Source organism: Momordica charantia, assembly GCF_013281855.1.
Source record: "Momordica charantia cultivar OHB3-1 chromosome 8 unlocalized genomic scaffold, Mcharantia_2.0 BLBB01000008.1, whole genome shotgun sequence".
Lineage (NCBI taxonomy): Eukaryota > Viridiplantae > Streptophyta > Magnoliopsida > Cucurbitales > Cucurbitaceae > Momordica > Momordica charantia.
In genome coordinates, this window is record NW_028275166.1 from 13,136,993 (window position 1) to 13,155,425 (window position 18,433).

Below are 18,433 nucleotides of genomic sequence, written 5' to 3' on the forward strand. Positions count from 1 at the left end.
CATACCAATATAGATAATTGTTCTCTTTTATATATCCATGATTATTTCCTTCTCTAGCCAATGTGAGACTTTGTTTGTACTCTCTATTTACAAACCCAACAGTTCTCTACCATATCTTTTTATAGTTTCCTCCAACTCATAGAAGGAGTAATGAAATTAGCCACGAGCCACTTTTGGTTCTGATTTGGAATTGGGGAAAGAGGCTGAAAGATTGATTCACGGAGAATCTACGCATCCGCAAAAAAGTCAATAAAAACACTCAAACATCTATATACTAAACTCTAAAGACAATCCGTCAAAGTGAGCATAGCTAAGCGGTAATCGACATAAACCTCCAACCAAAAGGTTGTGAGTTTGATCCCCACCCGAACATGTTGTACTCAAAAACTATAATCACAATCTAAATTAGTAATGAATTCTCTAAGAAAATGGTTATAGAAAGAAGTGCTTTTTTATTTATTAGACCATATATTTTTTATTTTGACAATTACGTCCTTCAATTTTCTAATTTATTTCCAATTTACATCCATCTACTTTCTTTTTCTTTCTTTTTTTTTTTTAAGAAAATGTGATCGACTTTGCAAAAGTAATATTTGTAAATATCAATATCCCTTTTTGATCTGGTCTATTTTTTTAAAATTAAAATTTATTATTTTCTGTAGTACATAAAATATTTACTTAGGGACAAATGTGAAAACCAAATTCAATTCTTTTGAGATTCTTTGGAAGTACCCTGTAGAACTAGTGATCATCGGTTGTACTAATAAAAAGAAAAACCATGGTTTGGTATCAGAATCGACGATTTTTATTTCTTCATTTTTATAACTCAATCGATCGATCTCTTAAGAATGAATAAACCACCACTCAATCCAAAAGCTTAAGCTAATGGGTTGGATAAATTCAATTCATTTATATGGATTCTAACATGACCAATTCTATTTTAGTTGATTTTGGATCCTGAGAGACGTCATTAAAAGAGACTCTCAATGAATCCGATGCACAATAATGATCACAATATGAATAATAGAAAAATCAATTATTAGTTAATACTCACTCATTTAACAAAAACTAAATTTAGCAAATGTAACTAATAACAGTAAATATCTAACCACATTAGGTAACTAATGAGCTGTCTTAATAGCTTGTGTCCTAATTTTGCACATTAGAGATGTGTTTGGGGTGATGGTAAAATTAGTGATTTTGAAAAAATAGATTTAATTATAATTCATTTTCTAAAATAACTGTCCGTACTTTAAAAATCAATTTAAGACTTTCCTAAAATAATTTTTTAATTTACTAAACATGATCAATGGAAATGAAAGTGATTTTGACAATTGCAAAAATGATTTTTGACCATGTCAAAATCACTCCCAGACGTACCCTAAGCAACCTCTACACAATCACAATGTCTGGGAGTTGTTCAGCTTTGTCAATAGAGGGGAATTCGACTGCTTATCGTCTTGCTCAGTTGGCCATGGCATCTGAGTGTCACGAGATGATCACTGATCATCTTTATGCTGTCGATAGTCTTCGACAGGGCTAGCTGGTACCTACTTTGTTTTGTTGTGTTTGTTTGTCTTCCAAAAAGAAAAAAAAAATGAAAAGTATATAATTTTACTACCAAGTAAAAAAGAAATAATTCCCTAACGTAGAGTGAGGGGAATTCTTTTATAGATTTATTTCTTTACCTTGTGTAATCTCATTTCATGAAAACGTACAAACTAAAACTTGATGTCAAAATGCATATTGATTAATTAATTATCTTTAAGCCCTATTATTCTATTTTTGTAAAATATTTTTTATTTTAACACATACGGTTGGAAATAATAATCTTCTATTTTCTATTTTTGGTTTAAACTTTCTGTATTTGTATTTCTTGTTTAAAATTATGTACACATTTTGAGGAAAATTTGAAGCTTTTTATCTAACTTTTACTTATAAAGTGGATCATAAATAATATATATATATATATATATATATATATATATATATATATATATAAACTCAAAATGAATGATATAATATTTTGTAAATAATATTAAAGTTAAAAGAATATAAATTGATACCAAAACTTTTCTATTTTCTTTATTCAATAAAAAAGAAAGAACAAAAAATAATTAGAGAGGAATGGTGAAAGGATAAAATAATAGTTCTTTTCTTCTTTTTTTCTTCTTTTTTTTTTCCTTCTTTTTTTAATGTATGTAAAATAAAAGTTATGGTTCTTTCATAAATACATAATTGACATTGATTGTATTTGTAGGGTTATAAGAGGGAAGAATACCAACATTTTTTAAGAGAGATCAGAAAGATCAGAACCAATTAAAAATTTTGAGAAAATGTGAACAAAATCTTAGAAATTATGGATGGCACTAGAAAAGAAAGATGGATTTTTATTCCTCATCAAACCTTTGATATATAAAATATTCATATTTCAATGTTTCTACTAATAAAATATAATTAAAATACCGAGGTATCCAATAGACAATAAGACATAAATTCAAATTATTTAAATAGAAAATAGAAATCTAATTCAAATAACATAACCTAAGGATTACAACAACATAAGATTTCTCCAACACCACCTTGGTTTTTCATGCACCCTCCATTTCCAAAGCTCCTTCTAATACATAATGGTAAGCATTCTAAATCCGAAGCTTCACTAGTGTCGGGACAAACTGCGTAGCAAAATGGATCTATTGCTTCCTTCACTTCCACATCTATGTATCAAGTCAAAACGACAATTTATATAAGTTAATCAATCCTGACTTATTTCAAATAAAATAGAGACAATTTGAACATAACTCGATAAATAAGACACATATTACTTATCCAAAAAGTTGATAACTTTTCGTCTCATTTCTATCGAATTCAAAAGAAACAAAGAAAATAAACAAATAGGAAGTACATACCGGAGGAGACTAGAAGAGAAAGCAAAGTCATGGTTGTGAGAGACGCCACGAGAAACTTGTACAAAGTCATCTTTTTCACTATTTCTCTTTCATATACGCCATTTTAGCCTTTGAAATTCTCTTTATATAATACATTAACATGCATTCATAATAATATATTAATGGCAAGAAATAAAATATACTCAATAAGAGGAGGACGATATGATTTTTTAAAACAAATTCAGAAATTGTCAAAAGTATACTACCTTAGAGAGAATATTTACAAATCTATCATTAATTATCAAATATTTACATATATATTCTTTTCAATTATTTGAATAGTTTTTTTTTCCTTTTATACTTTTTTTTTTTGACAATCTTTTATACCATTTTGAAATATTATAGATTCTTTCCTAATATGTTACTCTAATAAATTCAAATCTTTTTATTATTTTGTATGTTTAAATTCTTTAGATTCTCAAATATATTTATTTGATCTGATTTGATTTTAAACTCTAATCTTGTTAAACCTATAACACCATCTACACATAAAATTATAATTACAGATTATATTTTCATATTCTTTTAGAACAGGAGATTATTTTTTTTAGAGATTCTTTTTTATATCTAGCATCCTAAAACTTTGCTATATATATATATATATATTTTTAATATAACATGTGTTATGAAGATTCGAACTCACCATCTTTTGATTGGTGATAAGTATCTTAATTAGTTGAGTTTTACATTTTTTTTCTTTATTTATTATATTGGTCCTTGTTGAAATTTTCGATTTTTTTTGGCCACCTAATTTTGTGAAAGTAAATTTTACAAGTTATTTATTTATTTTTTTTTTAAAATGTATCTGACACGTATGATTTTGTGTTTAATATACTTTTTTTCTTATCCTTTGTTGTGTTTACTATATTTAATTAATTTTTAGCATGGAATGAATATTACAATTAATTTCAGTCGAGTAACATTCAACAAAACCTTCAGCATTGAAAATAAATCGATATATTGCAAGAAGAAATTAATAATTACATTTTCAGGAAAAAAAAGCCAAAACAAAAAAATGAAGGATTATTTGTTGGAATTAATTAAATTAATTCCGAGTAACAATTTATGATAAATTAAATATACTACTATTCATGGGAAAAATAATTGGTCTAATTAGGGCTCATAAACTTCCATATGTGGTATCAACCCGTTGATTCTAGGGGATTATGGAAATCCTAGAATCAACCTATAAATACAGGGTTATGGTCTCAATATACCATGCTTATTTAGTCTCATATTAGTATTGCCCATCTTTGGTCTAAGGCTGCATAGTTGAGGAAGACCCAAACCACAATCTAACAAGTGGTATAAGAGCCTAATTTGCATGGTTGTTTGCTAAATATTTGATTTTTGTTTATGAATAAATTTGTTGGTTTTCCCTATAGTCAAATTTATTATTAAACAGAACTATTTGGATTGATTAGTTATTGGACAATTTTGAATAATTTAATTTGAAAGTCGTCTAAATTTATTGTTGATTGATTTGATGAAGTTTGATATATACGTTCTCCCCATCGTATTATAATCAATTCAGTTACTGTTTAAAAAAAAAAATCAAAGATGGCGTCACCCACCACCACGTGAAGATTCAGTTTAATAAAGAAAAAAAGAATTTTTTTTAAAGATTGCGCCACCTGGATTGATTCAATTTAAAAAAAAAAAAAAGGTTGCGAGAGTGCCGCATGAGGCTGCTGTACACCATAGCACATAAAGATAGCCCATTGCAATCTAAAGTGATATTTTTTTTCTTTTTTTTTTCCTTTTCCTGATTTATTTTTATAAGTATTCTTCATATTTATAATATGTAATAAATTTTTGGGCATAAAAGTATGGAGGACAGTTTTTTAGTATTTTTTTTATTGTGCTAATTAAATGTTGACTATTACGGTGAATAAATTTATATTTAATTTATTGGTAGCACAATTTGTCTAATTTCTTTAAATTTTTTGATGCGTGAAATATGCTACCAAAGTTGTCTCTATTTTATAAATTGGAGCATTTAAAGTTCTTAAATGTAGTGTATTTGTTGCTTATGCGGATTGTGTCGGCCTAAAGGAAGTTTGCAATTTGGGCCGACAACAAATACACATGTAATAATAAATATGGATAACATAAGGTTGTGTCCTTGAAGTTTTTAGTCGGCCCAAAGGAAGGTTATCATCTAAAAGGGATTAGTTATTAATGTTTTATTATTATAGTGAGAGTATCACTAGCAAATTAACATTTTTGTCCAGAATGTAGATGTTTCATTAGGTATCTCACTTGTCCTCATAAAGTTTATTTAGAATGTCATTAATATTTATATATATTTGTGTGACATTACTTACTATATTGAGCATGTGTTCTTTATACCGTTAAGGTTGCTAATTTTGATAATATGTCCACTCAAATCAACAACATTCCTAGACTGAACAAGGCTAATTTTAAGGACTGGAAAGAAGACATCCAGATAGTTCTTGGGTGTATGGATTTAGACCTTGCATTAAGGATAGACCGTCCTACTTCAACTGAGGAAAATCCTAATAAGGTTGAAATTGAGAAGTGAGATAGGTCTAATCGCATGTGTCTAATGATCATGAAGCGCTCAATTCCAGAAACATTTAGAGGCTCTATTGTTGAGAACGAATGCCAAAGACTTTCTAAAGGAAATGGAGCAATACTTTACCAAAAACGATAAGGCAGAGGCGAGTACCCTTATGGTAAAACTCACCTCTTCAAGATACGTTGGTAAAGGAAACATAAGGGAATTACATAATGCAAATGTCAAATGTTGCAACAAATCTTAAGGCACTGAAGTTGGAAGTTTCTGAAGACTTTTTAGTGCATTTGGTTTTGAACTCTCTTCCAGTAGAGTATAGCCACTTCAGGGTGAGTTACAACACTCAGAAGGATAAATGGTCCCTGAATGAGCTAATCTCTCACTATGTTCAAGAGGAAGAGAGGATGCAGCAAGAGAAGACAGAAAGTGTTCACATGGCTTCTACCTAAGAGTGAATAATGTTGCGGAATCTTCTAAGCAGAAAAAGGAAAAGAAACAAGATTCAGGACTTGCTTATTTCTTATGTAAGAAGACTGGGCACATGGAAAAACAGTGTGTCAAATATTCTGCATGGCTATTGAAGAAGGGTATGTTTCTCTCCCTTGTTTGTTCTGAGATTAATCTAGCTTCTGTACCTATGCATATGTGATGGGTAGATTCAGGTGCTACTACTCACATAAGTGTATCTATGCAGGGTTGCATTTGAAGCCGACCGCCAAGTGATGCTGAGACTTTCATGTAACGCCCCGCGTTCTCTGACTCGTTTATTTTAAGAGATAAATAGTATCTTTGGATTTTTCCCTAAGCTGATAACTTTAATTCTTGGATTTTATAATTTTGAAATTCTAATTTTTGGCTAAATAAGAATTAAGTTCAATTTCATTGGATTAAGATAATTTAAGTTCTCGACCTTTGTAGGAGATTTTTAGCTAAATCTTAAATTCACGGTTTTTAGGATTTTTTTTCCTAAATTCAACTTTTTGTTTGGATTATTATTCTTGGGTTTTATAGTTTCAGTTAACTACTTTATTTCGGGTTGTTGTGGGCTTCATTTGATTTCTAAGGTATGATTATTGGGCTTATTGTTTTGGGTCATTGTGTTATTTAGTTGGGTCTCCTTTAAGAATAAGGGTTTGGGCTTTTAGTTTTAAAACAAAATGAAGAAAAAGGGATTAAAACAAAAAGGTTGTAAATAAAAAAATAATAAGTAATAGAAAACCTTAAGAACATATTTTTCTCCTTCCCTTGCTCCCTTTCTTTGTGCTGCCGTCGACCCACCCCCTCTTCTGGTTCAGATTTGGCAGCCACCACACCACACCTCTCCTCCCTCCGCCGACTTCACGATCGGCGACGAGACGACAACTCCAACATCCAACGATTTCGTGGCGGCGCGGTATCTCGAGAAGCAGTAGTGACGTCAGGCGTCGATTTGCAGTAGGACTGGCGGCTTTTTGGTGAGGATTTGGAGCAGCAACGACGGCAGTTTGGGTGCGACATGAGTGGCGATTCGTGGTGAGATTTACAGCGGTATTGTGGCCTTTCATGACGAATTTCGATAGACCCGTGGAGTTCTCCCTTCCTATGCGGCGGTGCGACATCCAACAGGACGATGTTTTCGTGTTTCAGTGTCCCACGGTGTCGTTCCTCCCTCCAAAACCAGATCCACGGCAGCCTGCGGCGAACAGCTCCGATCTATAGCGTTTGCTCCCTTCCGGCGACGTTGTACAGTTACCTACACATGATTGGAGCTTCATCCAGGATACCCACTCTTTTCGGCATTGGTTCGGCGTTGACCCACCTTTAATTGGACTGAAATCAACGTTACCCATAATTGTTTGACATCTGTTCAACAGGCCTAAGGCCATTCGAAGTCGAATTTTGGAGCCAGAACATCCTCGGCGTCGACCCACTCCTCACCCAAGAGATTTTATGGTGAGATAATAGGTAACGGACCACCTAAACTTAGTTTCGATGCAAACTAAGTGTTTCTATCATGAACTCTAATCAAGTTTTGTTTGCTTTTGGATTTAGGAACCCTTCGACGAGCTTAGTAGCCGTTTGGGACTTTATTTGTAAGTAGTACCAGAGGTGTGTATGTGCGTTGTGCTGTGTTATTGGAATGATTTATTGTTACATTCTAATATGAATCATGTGTCATTTATATTTATAGTTGTGGATCATAGTTGGAGAAATTCTGATAGATACGGTTGGCTTTGCATCTTTCTGTGTTCCAATATATTATGTAAATGTGTTGAGTCATGATCGTTGGATGTAGTTGGTGGTTTCTGATTAAAAATGGTTGGAAGTGGTTATGTTGGGTGCTCGAATGCATGTTCTGAATCTAGATGTATGTGCTAGCTTTATGATTACTGGAACATGGCAATTGTTGAGTTAGGAGACATTTACTTTCTAGTTTGAGAACTGTGAATTTATTTCTCTCCTTGTATGAATGAAAAGCATATTAAAAATGGTGTTGCGAATAGAAGTGCAAATGACTTGTCGATGCCCTAAAGAGATTAGTTGTGGTTTATCTGAAGTGATAGGACAGACTGGTTGTTTTGTTTGTTGTGAGTTGTTTGAAGTGGTAGACAAGACTAATGATTTCGTTACTAGGACACCATATGATACATGGATAGAAAGTCACGGGATAGAATCTTAGCAGGAGGCTGAGAGCTGAATGTGTGGTTATCCTGAAACGGAAAGTGAATGGAGAAATACATAGCCTTGGTGGCAAATGGTCGGGGCTGGTACGTCACTACTGGGTGTCGAGGCTCCGAGTGCAAAAGGTCGGGGGTCGGCATGATGAGTCTATTTGATGATGAGTATTGGGTCTTGACGTGGCGGCGGTCAAGGACCAATATGCTAAGTAGTCATCGAGACCTTGGGAATAAATGTCAAGGATCGATGCATAGTTCGTAACCTTGGGGATAAATGTCAAGGTTGAACACCAAGCTTCTGTAGAGGAGTGTCGGGACCTTGGGGATAAATAGCAAGGGTCGATACATTCGAAGTTAGACTTGGAGGACTAACATGGTGTGATGTGTTAGAAGTCATAGTTGAAGGTCTTGGGGATAAATGACAAGGTCGAACACCAAGCTTCTGTAAGTGAGTGTCGGGACCTTGGGGATAAATGTCAAGGACCGATATGATTCGAAGAGTTAGACTTGGAGGACTAACATAGTGGGATGGGTAGAAGTAGCTTGAAGGAGCTAGAGACCGGTGGGACTTGAGGACGAAGTTACGAAAGTCTTGATATTTTAGATGCTTGTGTGTGTGTCGACTAATTGTTATGACCTAGCGATGCATGATTCCTAGTTATCGCATTTTGATGATTGATGTGATTACGAGCATGTTGATTTGTGTATAGTTAGTGAGGGCTACTAGCGGGCATTTGTGGTTTGGGTTACTTGGATTGTAATGTGTGGATTGATGAGTGTTATGATTTATTGATGCATGGATGCCAGGGTAATATTTCGTAATGAATATCGTGTGCTGAGCATGTTGCTTGTGTATGGTTAGAGAGGGCTACTTACGGAGTATTCTTAATACTCACCCCCCCCCCCCCCCCCTACAATTATTGTTTTTAGGTGAAAATCAGGTTCATGGTGATGGTGTGGTAGAGACTCGAGAAGAAAGACCATTACTAGCTTCCGTTTAGTTTTAACTTGTATAAAATAGGTCATTAGAAGTCTTGATGGTTTAGTTTATTTCTTATATTTTGAGTATCGACTTGTGTACAGTTCAGGGGTTGGTATAATGTTTTAGATGACTTTTCTTTTAAGTATGGACTCCTGTAAAGATTATGTCATTGACTTCATTGAGAAGCTTAGGGAGTATGTTTAATGCTGTTGGATTCACTAACTTTTTAACATTGAAGCATGGATTAATAGTTTTGGTTTTGGTGTTATTATTAGAGTGGCGCGATGGAAGAGTGGTGTTCTTTTTTATTTACTTAGTTGATTTGTTATTTATCTTGTAGGGTTATGCTTCTGTTGGATAGGTTGTTTGTCTATCGTTATTTACTTATTTTGGCTCTGCTTGACTTAAACGGAAAAGTTAGGTGTCGTTTGTCCATGAAGGACAAGTTGTTTAGTCCATTTGAAAAGTAAAGTGTTCACAGGTCTAACTTGAGCAAATGAAAAGCTAAAATTTCTAGGTTCGTTTAGTTGCCTTTATGCTTTGGGACGAAGTTTGGAGCACATAGGTTTAGTAATGTTCCCATGTAAGTTATCAAAATTCGGGGGCGTTACATTCATCTACGTGGCTGATGGCAATAGGGAAAAAGTAGAAGCAATAGGAACATTTAGATTATATTTAATTAGGAACTGATTTTCATTTGGATTTGTTTGAGACTTTTGTTGTTCCGTCATTTAGATGGAATTTAATTTCTGTTTCTTATTGGACAAATTTGGTTATTCTTGTTAATTTGAAAATAACAAAATAAGTCTTTTGCATAATTCAAATATTATTGGTATTGGTTCATTGATTGATAATTTATATATGCTTGGTAATGTTCCTTTTGATAATGAAACCTTGCATGTTTCATCACGCCGTATAAAGCAAAAATTAAATGAAAATTCTGGTACATTTTGGTACATTATGACACAAAATTAAATGTTTCATCGCCATCACCGGTCGCTTAGCTTTTTAGAAGCACCTTAATTGTATCATCACATCCTTGACTTGCACTTGCCACAAGCCAAAATTGATCCTTCCTCCTTCCAACAAATTTCTCCGTGTCAATCATCACTATACTCAATCTACAACCACAATGCAATCTCAAAAATTTAAGATTATTATAAAATCACACAATTTTCTCTCTCCATCTCCAATTAGACAAAAGAACCCTGAGCTCCTTATACTTTTTCAAAGTGGGACAATTTCTAGCACGTGGAGCACATTCCTCCCTTGTACTTTTCCAATGTGAGACAATATTTCCAACAAAGATAATAATATTATATTGCTAGTGGTTTAAAAACAATCTCTACAAAATAGTCCACATAGTTTTTCGAACAATACTAAAACCATCATCTTCCATACTCAATATAATTATTACGTATAAATTTAAAACCATAATTCAATAATCCACTACCATTACACTTTTTTTTTATATCCGTAACTGTGAGTGTCCGGACTAGCTTATGCGCACCTCGACTAATCTCGTGGGGCAGCCACATGACTCTACAACATTTGGTGCCGGAAAACACATAATGATTACTAATTCCTAAGGTAGGTGGCCATCATGGGTTTGAGAACTCATTCTCTCTTAATTAACTCTAGTCCCTTTTGACCAATAAGCCGCCCATGACTACCATTACTACATTATAATCATAAATTATCCAAAATGAGATTTTGGAAGTTTCTTAAATCGGAAAGATTATTGAAAATGTGAAAACTTGATGTATTATAAACGGGTTAAATAGTTAATCCAATGTAACCAAACTCATCACTTCACTTCATAAACGTAAACAACCCTTTCAAATCCAAAAAGCACACAAATTGCTATAATAATGAAAATAATTTTATAAAATAACCTCCTTCATTTCTAAAATATAACATAAATTAATATTTAATGAGAAAATTAAAGCATAATTTCCAATAATCTTAATTCTCTTCCTATAAGCCACTCATATATTAATACCAAATTCTAGAGAATCCAAGCTAATTTCCATCATATAATTAAATATATTATCTCTTCATCAACTCTCACTTGCTAACCATTGTAGATTCCACCATTACACAATGAATCACTTATTTCAAATAATAAAAAATTCAAAAATTCTGATCATAATAATTAAATATACTCTCTTGTTGTACTAAAGAAAATTATTCTCTTATTAACTCTTGTGAACCATAATGCACTTTCCACTATTAAGAATATGACTATTGATCTGTCGCTCCCACCTCATTTAACTTTTCATTACCACAAAATTTTTCACGAAATTTGAAGGGAATCGACTTAATAGTACACTACAACAAATAAGGGAATCGACTTTTAAGAATACAGCATTAAAAGTAAACAATAACGGTCAAGTAACCGTCATCTATTCGAGTGTCGTTGTTTCTTTTTTAATGATGGACAATTTTAATGACAAATGTCCGTCATGAAAAGATTTTTTTTCATTACGAACATGTCCATCATGAAAGGGTAACCATGACGGACAATGACCGACATCTTTATGATTGTCATTGTTTCTTTTCATTTTTCATGACGGTTATAACTCGTCATTGTATGTACGTCATTGTTTGTGCGTCATTGTATGTTCGTCATCGTTTGTACGTCATTGTTTGTACGTCATTGTTTGTGTGTCATTGTATGTTCGTCATCGTTTGTACGTCACGAAATGACTATATTTAATGACGAATATTGACCGTCATTATTTCATGCATAATTGAATTAAAAAAATAGTTGGCTGCCAATAACATGACTAACCAACCATATATCCTTGAAACCTATTGACAAAATAATATCTCAATATTGCAGTCAAAATTAGCTAATTAATATGCCACTAAAACTTTAAACACAGTCATCCATTCTAAAACAATATAACTCATAAACTAACCTAAGATTATATATTCAAAACTCATTTAATCAAAAGTATTTAAAAAAAAAAAACAAATTTCATCACGACCTCTTCTTTAGAATAACTCAAAACTAACCAATCATATTTCCTTCCAACCTATTTACAAAATAATATCTCAATATTTAAAAAAAAAAACTAATATTTGTAACTAAAACGAATTTCAACATCATAATCTATTCTAATACTTTAACTAAAAAACTAACTTTAAACTCAAAAACACAATTAAACAAAGACAAACAAGTACAAATTTCAACATGATCTCTCTAGTCTCTACTTTAGAATAACTCAAAACTATCCAACCATATAATATGCTTCCAACCGATTCACACAAAATAATATTTCAATATTGCAACTTAAAACTAACCAACCATATTATCTTCTTCCAACCTATTCACACAAACTAATATCTCAATATTGCAACTCAAACTAACCAACCATGTCTCCTTCGGACCTAGCTATTCACAAAATAATATCTCAATATTATCTTCTAATTAGTTTCTCCCATTTGACAACACTACAACACTACAAAAAACTTCCTCAACGTTTTTACAAAGCAAGACAAAGAACAATAAAAACTATCATAGATATCACATACTTTGTGCTAAACTAAAAGAACTAGATAGTACTACCAACCAAGATAAAACTTTCAAAACCATCCAGATTTAAACATACAAGACTATTGACCTAGAATATTTCAACGATTTAAAAAGTTATCCAATTGATGTTTATATATTGCTGCTAGAACTGATCTTAACAAGGCTTAATAAAATCCAAAAGTAGGATGATAACTTACATCATAGTATTAGTTCCTTTAATTATCTATCAAGGCTCAGTGTCAACACCCCAAGAGTATGGGCCCATATTCAAATTAGAAAAACCAGACGCAACAATCTCAGGCTCGTATAAGTATATAATTTATAGTATCAACCAAAAAAAGAAATAGAAGGGAAAAAAATGAAATGAACCTACAAAGGGAGAATACTTGTCAAAAGTACTTTTGTTGTTGTTGTCTTCATTAGTAGGAGATATTGCTATTATGATGCAATTATGAATTCTTTTCCCTAATCACTGTCTGATTTCAACTACCCCACTGTCTGATTTCACCTTCAAATGTCATCAATACGTGTAGAGAATTGCAAATAGATCCGTACCAAGCTCTAAATTTCGACACTGCATGAGTAAAATTGTGTGGTTAACAAAATTTTCCTTCTTTTTCCTTCTTTTTATCTTTATTTACTTTTTTTAGAAAGACATAGAAATATGTTGTAGCTAATTAGAAAAATATAAATATCCAAAATAGATCTTGCACAAGATAATATTGAAGCAAAATCATTGAGAAGAATACCAAATTATAATGCCTAAGACTAATTTACTTCCTTACTTGAACAACATCTATTTTACCCATTGTACCTCTATGACCTTGAGTTCAAAAGAGATTAGCTAACTTTAATGGTGATATCCCATCGAATAGGTAATAAACAGAAGTTAAATAACGTCGGGTAAAGTTTTCAAACACAAGTTAAACAACACATCAGAACTCAATAAGTGATTGATCTTAATATTTCACTGAAGAACTATGGAAGACCATTAATATTGGAATCCATTTAAAGACATTAAAAGCCTTCATCGAATAGCACAAATATTTCAACCGTATATTTATCCCTTTTTCCAATCAAAAACTATAGATAAATACAACCATAGAATCCATTCTTATTATACTTACTTTCTTTTTTTTTAAGAATATCTCAGTATACTTACTTGAACTACTAATTATGACCCAACGTCAATATGATTAAAAATAATTAAAACTCAAATTTACCTCAACCTAGTTATAAGGATTAAAAAATAATTATCAGAATGCAGTCCAGAACCTAGTTATAAGGATTTTTTATGTAGACACCGAAGAGTAGAAAGATACCAAGTTTTGAAGCATACATACATGTCTCTGAAGTTGGGGAACAATTTACAGACAAGTTTAAATTCCAATGAAGCAAATGAAAACCTTGTGAGTTCTCTTTGTAGCAGCATATGGAACAACTAAAACTATTGAACTACACAATAAAGTCCACAAGAGTTTTCACAAATACACTTATATAATTCTATACAAGAACACCTGATGGTTGCCTCCGTAAGTTTATAGACTTCTGCTTCTTAATACATTTTCTCACCCTCCAAATTGGGTTGTCTTAACCACTAGCCTGTTGTGAAAACAATTTGAAAGAGCTTCAGTTAGATAAAATGACAAGGAAAGATCATGAGTTAGAACTTAGAACTACAGATGAACCATTATTGGTAATATTTCACCAGAGTTCCTGTATGGGCAAATGATATCGAAAAAGGCTTTTACATCGAACAATAATAGCTAGTAATTGAATGAACCTTGATTCTAAGCATTCCAAATGCAGTTCTTAGATAATGAGGTACTAATAGAAGTGGAAACAGGCATAAAAGTCAATTTCTCTCTCATACAAACATTGGAAACCTATGGATCAAATTGAAATTCTCACAAAACCCAATCTCTCTCTCTCTCCCCTCTCTTCTCTGAATTAAGTTTCATTCTATTTTACTCATCTGTGTCATTAGATTTCAAAATCCAAGTTAAAAATGCTATCCAAAAGTAGAAAAATCAAAGTTAAGCCAGCATAGCTAGGAGATAATAAACTAATAGCACACTCTTGTATTCTTTAATCACCATGGCGGTCCACATAAATGCATCAGGATCTCCATCATCAAGCTAAAACAGGCTAGAATTTAAATAGAACTCATTACCATAAAAGCAAACATCTAACCACGCAAGAGACAAAAAAAAAAATCCCAACTCTAAGCAATCAAATTAAAACCAAACGGACGAACACAGAACCACAGCCACAAATACAGGTCATGTCAAGGATTTTCCAAAGAGAAATCATCCATGAAGAACAAGTCAAAAATCAAGAACGGAACGACAGCTAGGGAGAACGCTTAGCGATTTCGATTCAGGTAGAGAAGATTAGCTTTCCTTGAGAACGATCATCGATTCATCATAATAATAAGAAGAAAGAAAAGTAAGAAAAAGGTGGAGGCAAACCAGAGGGGTTGGGATGGCGTTTGGGAAACTTGATTTGAGGGATCCTCTTGATTGCTTGGGCTCCACCCATGGCTGGTACGGTCGCTTTCTTTGGCTGTTTGCAGTGCAGATGGGTGGATGAAGATGGTGAAATAAATGAAGAAGAGGACGACTATATTCACTCTACCATTCAATTCCACCGTTGCTCGAAGTAGAATCCTGCGAGATATGGAGAACCGAGACATTGAGATCTGGAGATCCATCGCTGCTGAAGATCCGCCATTGCTCCTCGAGGGATACTTGTTGCTACTTTGAGAATTGTTGGAGGCACAACAGAATGGCGAGAATGATTCGACGGAGGCGTTGGAACGTCGGTCGCATGTTTGAGAGAGAAAGAAAGACATGCGCTTGCGGTGCGGCAATAGAAAGGAGGCAATAATTTTTGGAGTGAAACTTTGGGAGTGAAACATTGTGTACATTTTAATGTCGGGGTAAGCCCGACATTGAAACTGAAATTTTATTTTTTTAAATTTTAGTGCTTTTTACTTTGTCGGTCATTATTTCTTCCATGGTTTCCTCCGTGTTTATTTTTTGTGTACATTAAAACCCAAATTTGTTATAGTGCTTTTCTCCGTTTATTCTTTTATTTTAAAATTGTTTCTCAATTAAATATAATTTTCTAAGAAAATTTCTAATTAATAACTTAATTTTCAATAATAAAACTTCATTTACATGGTTTAATACTCGTGGCAGGTAAAGAAAAATAATGTTCTTTTAATTATATGCATATATAGAGAAGAATAAGATTTTTTTAGTACATGTATATATTTCTCTTTTAAAAAAAAAAAGTGAGGCGAGGCGGGGAACGGAGAACGAGCTGGACAGGGAGTGTATTCCCGGTCCCCCTCCCGTCCCTCTTTAGGTGACAAGGAAAAAACTTTTACCATCCCTACCCGTGAAAATTTAAAAGGGGATTTCCCTGTTTAGGCAAGTCCCTACAAGGCAAATGATCATTTTTTATTAACCTAAACTATTTCTTTCCAATTTTCCTTTCGTTCACGCGAGAATTTCTTAATCCAAGTCTCCACTCAAAGAGTCTCTCATCTTTTAAGAATGTCAATCACTTTGTATCATTTCTAGTGAAACTTGCACTACTTTTACCAACTATCATCAACCAACATAGTACATTCCATTGTCTCATTAACGATAAACCGTTTCTTTTAATTTTTTTTTCCAATGTAAAAGTTTTTTTTTATCTCGAGTCTCAACTCAAGAATCTCTCATCTTCTAAGAATGTCACCAACTTTATACCTTCTTCGAAATCTTTTTTCTATTATTGTAGACACCGTTATTCTTCCAGCTAACTTTTTTAATTATTTTTATTTATTATTTTAAAAAAAGATTACTTTATTATTGGTTAATTTTATTAATAATAAGAATTAAAAAAAAAAGATTTTATGTTAAACAAATGAGTTGATTTTTAAGGGAATTGATCTTTTCCTCATCGAAGTTACAGCCACGTGGTGTCTCCTATGCTTTCTTTTCTCTTTTTTCTCTGTGTTTTTACTCAACTCATGCATGTTACTGTTTTTTTTTTTTGTATTTAAAGGGCACACAACACACAGAAAACCATACATGGTAGAGAGTTAGAAACTTATCACCATATCTTCTCCTCTCCATCTCTAAAACTCATTTTTTTTCCTCAATAACCACCGATTAATCTCTTCTGCTTTCTTATCCCACCATCACCACCTTTTCTCCTTCATACCTACGACCTCCGACGACGCAAGCGAGCGGCGTGAACGACATAGCAACAACAACCTTCTTCACAGCTTCTTCCAAGCCCGCCAGCACTCCGACAATCTCCCTCCCGATGGTGCGTTTTAACTAAGTATATAAAATACGTTGGAAAGAATTTTTTTTTTAAATAAGAGAAAATTGGCTTTGGAAAACATGCTTTTAATTTGAAACAGATTTTTTGTTTCGAATTTTTTTTTAGAAAAAATGTTTTTTTTTTTTTAAGTTTTTTACTTTTTTTAAAACAAAATGCTTTTAATAAGAAACCATTTTTTTATGATACAAAAAAATCTTCTAAATTAATTTTAAATAAGTTTTTGAAAATAAAATAAGGATTTTGATATTTTAAAATTTGTTTTAAAATAAAAAGGTTTTTCTTTTTCTAATAAAGAAAGAATTTTTTTTAAGGAAATAAATATTAAACATAATTTTATTTTAATAAAAGATTTTACTTTAAAATTTTGGTTAAAATACGTTGAAAAAATAGGAGTTTTATCAAATTTTTTTTGTTTAAAAAAAATTGGATTCAAAAGTTTAAGAGATAGTTTTTATTTAAAAGCAATTTTTTTTTAACAGGTTTACTTTTTTTGTGTCAACTTTGTTTTATTTTTTAATTAAAGCAGGATTTTACAAAAATGAGAGATAAAAACAAAGTCTTTTAGAATAAAATCTCTTTTTTTTTTAATTTCTTTTAATGGTTTGGTGGTTATGGTTTTGAAAAGAATCTTAATTCAAAATAAAAAAATACAAGTTATTTATTTTTTGTTTTAATTTAACAAAATTCATAAGTTTTTTTTAGTTTAAAAAAATAAATGAAAACTTTTGTTTTTTAAAAGAATTCAATGTTTACATCTCAGGATGTTGGAATACTGGTAAGAGATTTAGTTTTTTAATGTACATGGTCCCTAAAATTATAATTATTTTTTATTTATTATTTTTTATCACAAAATGTGGTACCGTTTTCGAACGGGTGTCGTAGGGTGCTAACACTTTCCTATGCTCAGTCGACTCTCGAACCAACAATCTATTTTCGCAGACCTTGTCTTTATTTTTAGGTGACCAATCACACCTCGTAAATGATTGGTGGCGACTCCAAATCCTTATCTCGAAAGAGATTTTTCAGGGGATGACGTCGGCCGCTCCGCGTCGCGATGGCGTTGCGACAATTATTATTTAAAAACGCTCTAATCAACTCTGGTCAACTTTCATCGATAAATGTTCGTACGCTCTACCATTGAGATAATTTGTTTCTTTAAAAGTTTTTCTGTCCATGTGAAAATTGCTTAATCTCTAGTCTCAACTCCAAAGTCTCTCCCTCTTTTAAGAATGTCATAAATTTGCTTTAATTTTATTGGGTGGGATTCATTATTTCATTATTTCATTTCAAAGTCTCTCTCTCGTGGATCTATCATTTCATTTATTTTTATTGGAAAATTTCCCTTCCATCTCTTTCCCTTATTCTCTTGTCAGTTATACAACATTTCTTTTTTCGCATTAATTATAGGTCACCTCTCCCTTT

General features: G+C 32.3%; 2 long non-coding RNA genes and 1 pseudogene across 2 annotated transcripts; 2 read left to right on the plus strand and 1 right to left on the minus strand.

Annotated features, from left to right (window-relative positions):
- Nucleotides 1-5,328: 5,328 nt before the first annotated feature.
- LOC148209556 (uncharacterized) lies at nucleotides 5,329-5,936 on the plus strand (annotated as a pseudogene).
- A 753-nt stretch (nucleotides 5,937-6,689) lies between these two features.
- Nucleotides 6,690-9,417, plus strand: LOC148209557 (uncharacterized). Its single transcript, XR_015792977.1, has 3 exons — nucleotides 6,690-7,431; nucleotides 7,519-7,575; nucleotides 9,075-9,417. It is a non-coding gene; the product is annotated as an uncharacterized LOC148209557 (long non-coding RNA).
- A 4,526-nt stretch (nucleotides 9,418-13,943) lies between these two features.
- On the minus strand, nucleotides 13,944-15,679 carry LOC148209558 (uncharacterized). Its single transcript, XR_015792988.1, has 2 exons — nucleotides 15,139-15,679; nucleotides 13,944-14,269 (listed from the first exon to the last, which is right to left on the minus strand). It is a non-coding gene; the product is annotated as an uncharacterized LOC148209558 (long non-coding RNA).
- Between the last annotated feature and the right edge of the window lie 2,754 nt (nucleotides 15,680-18,433).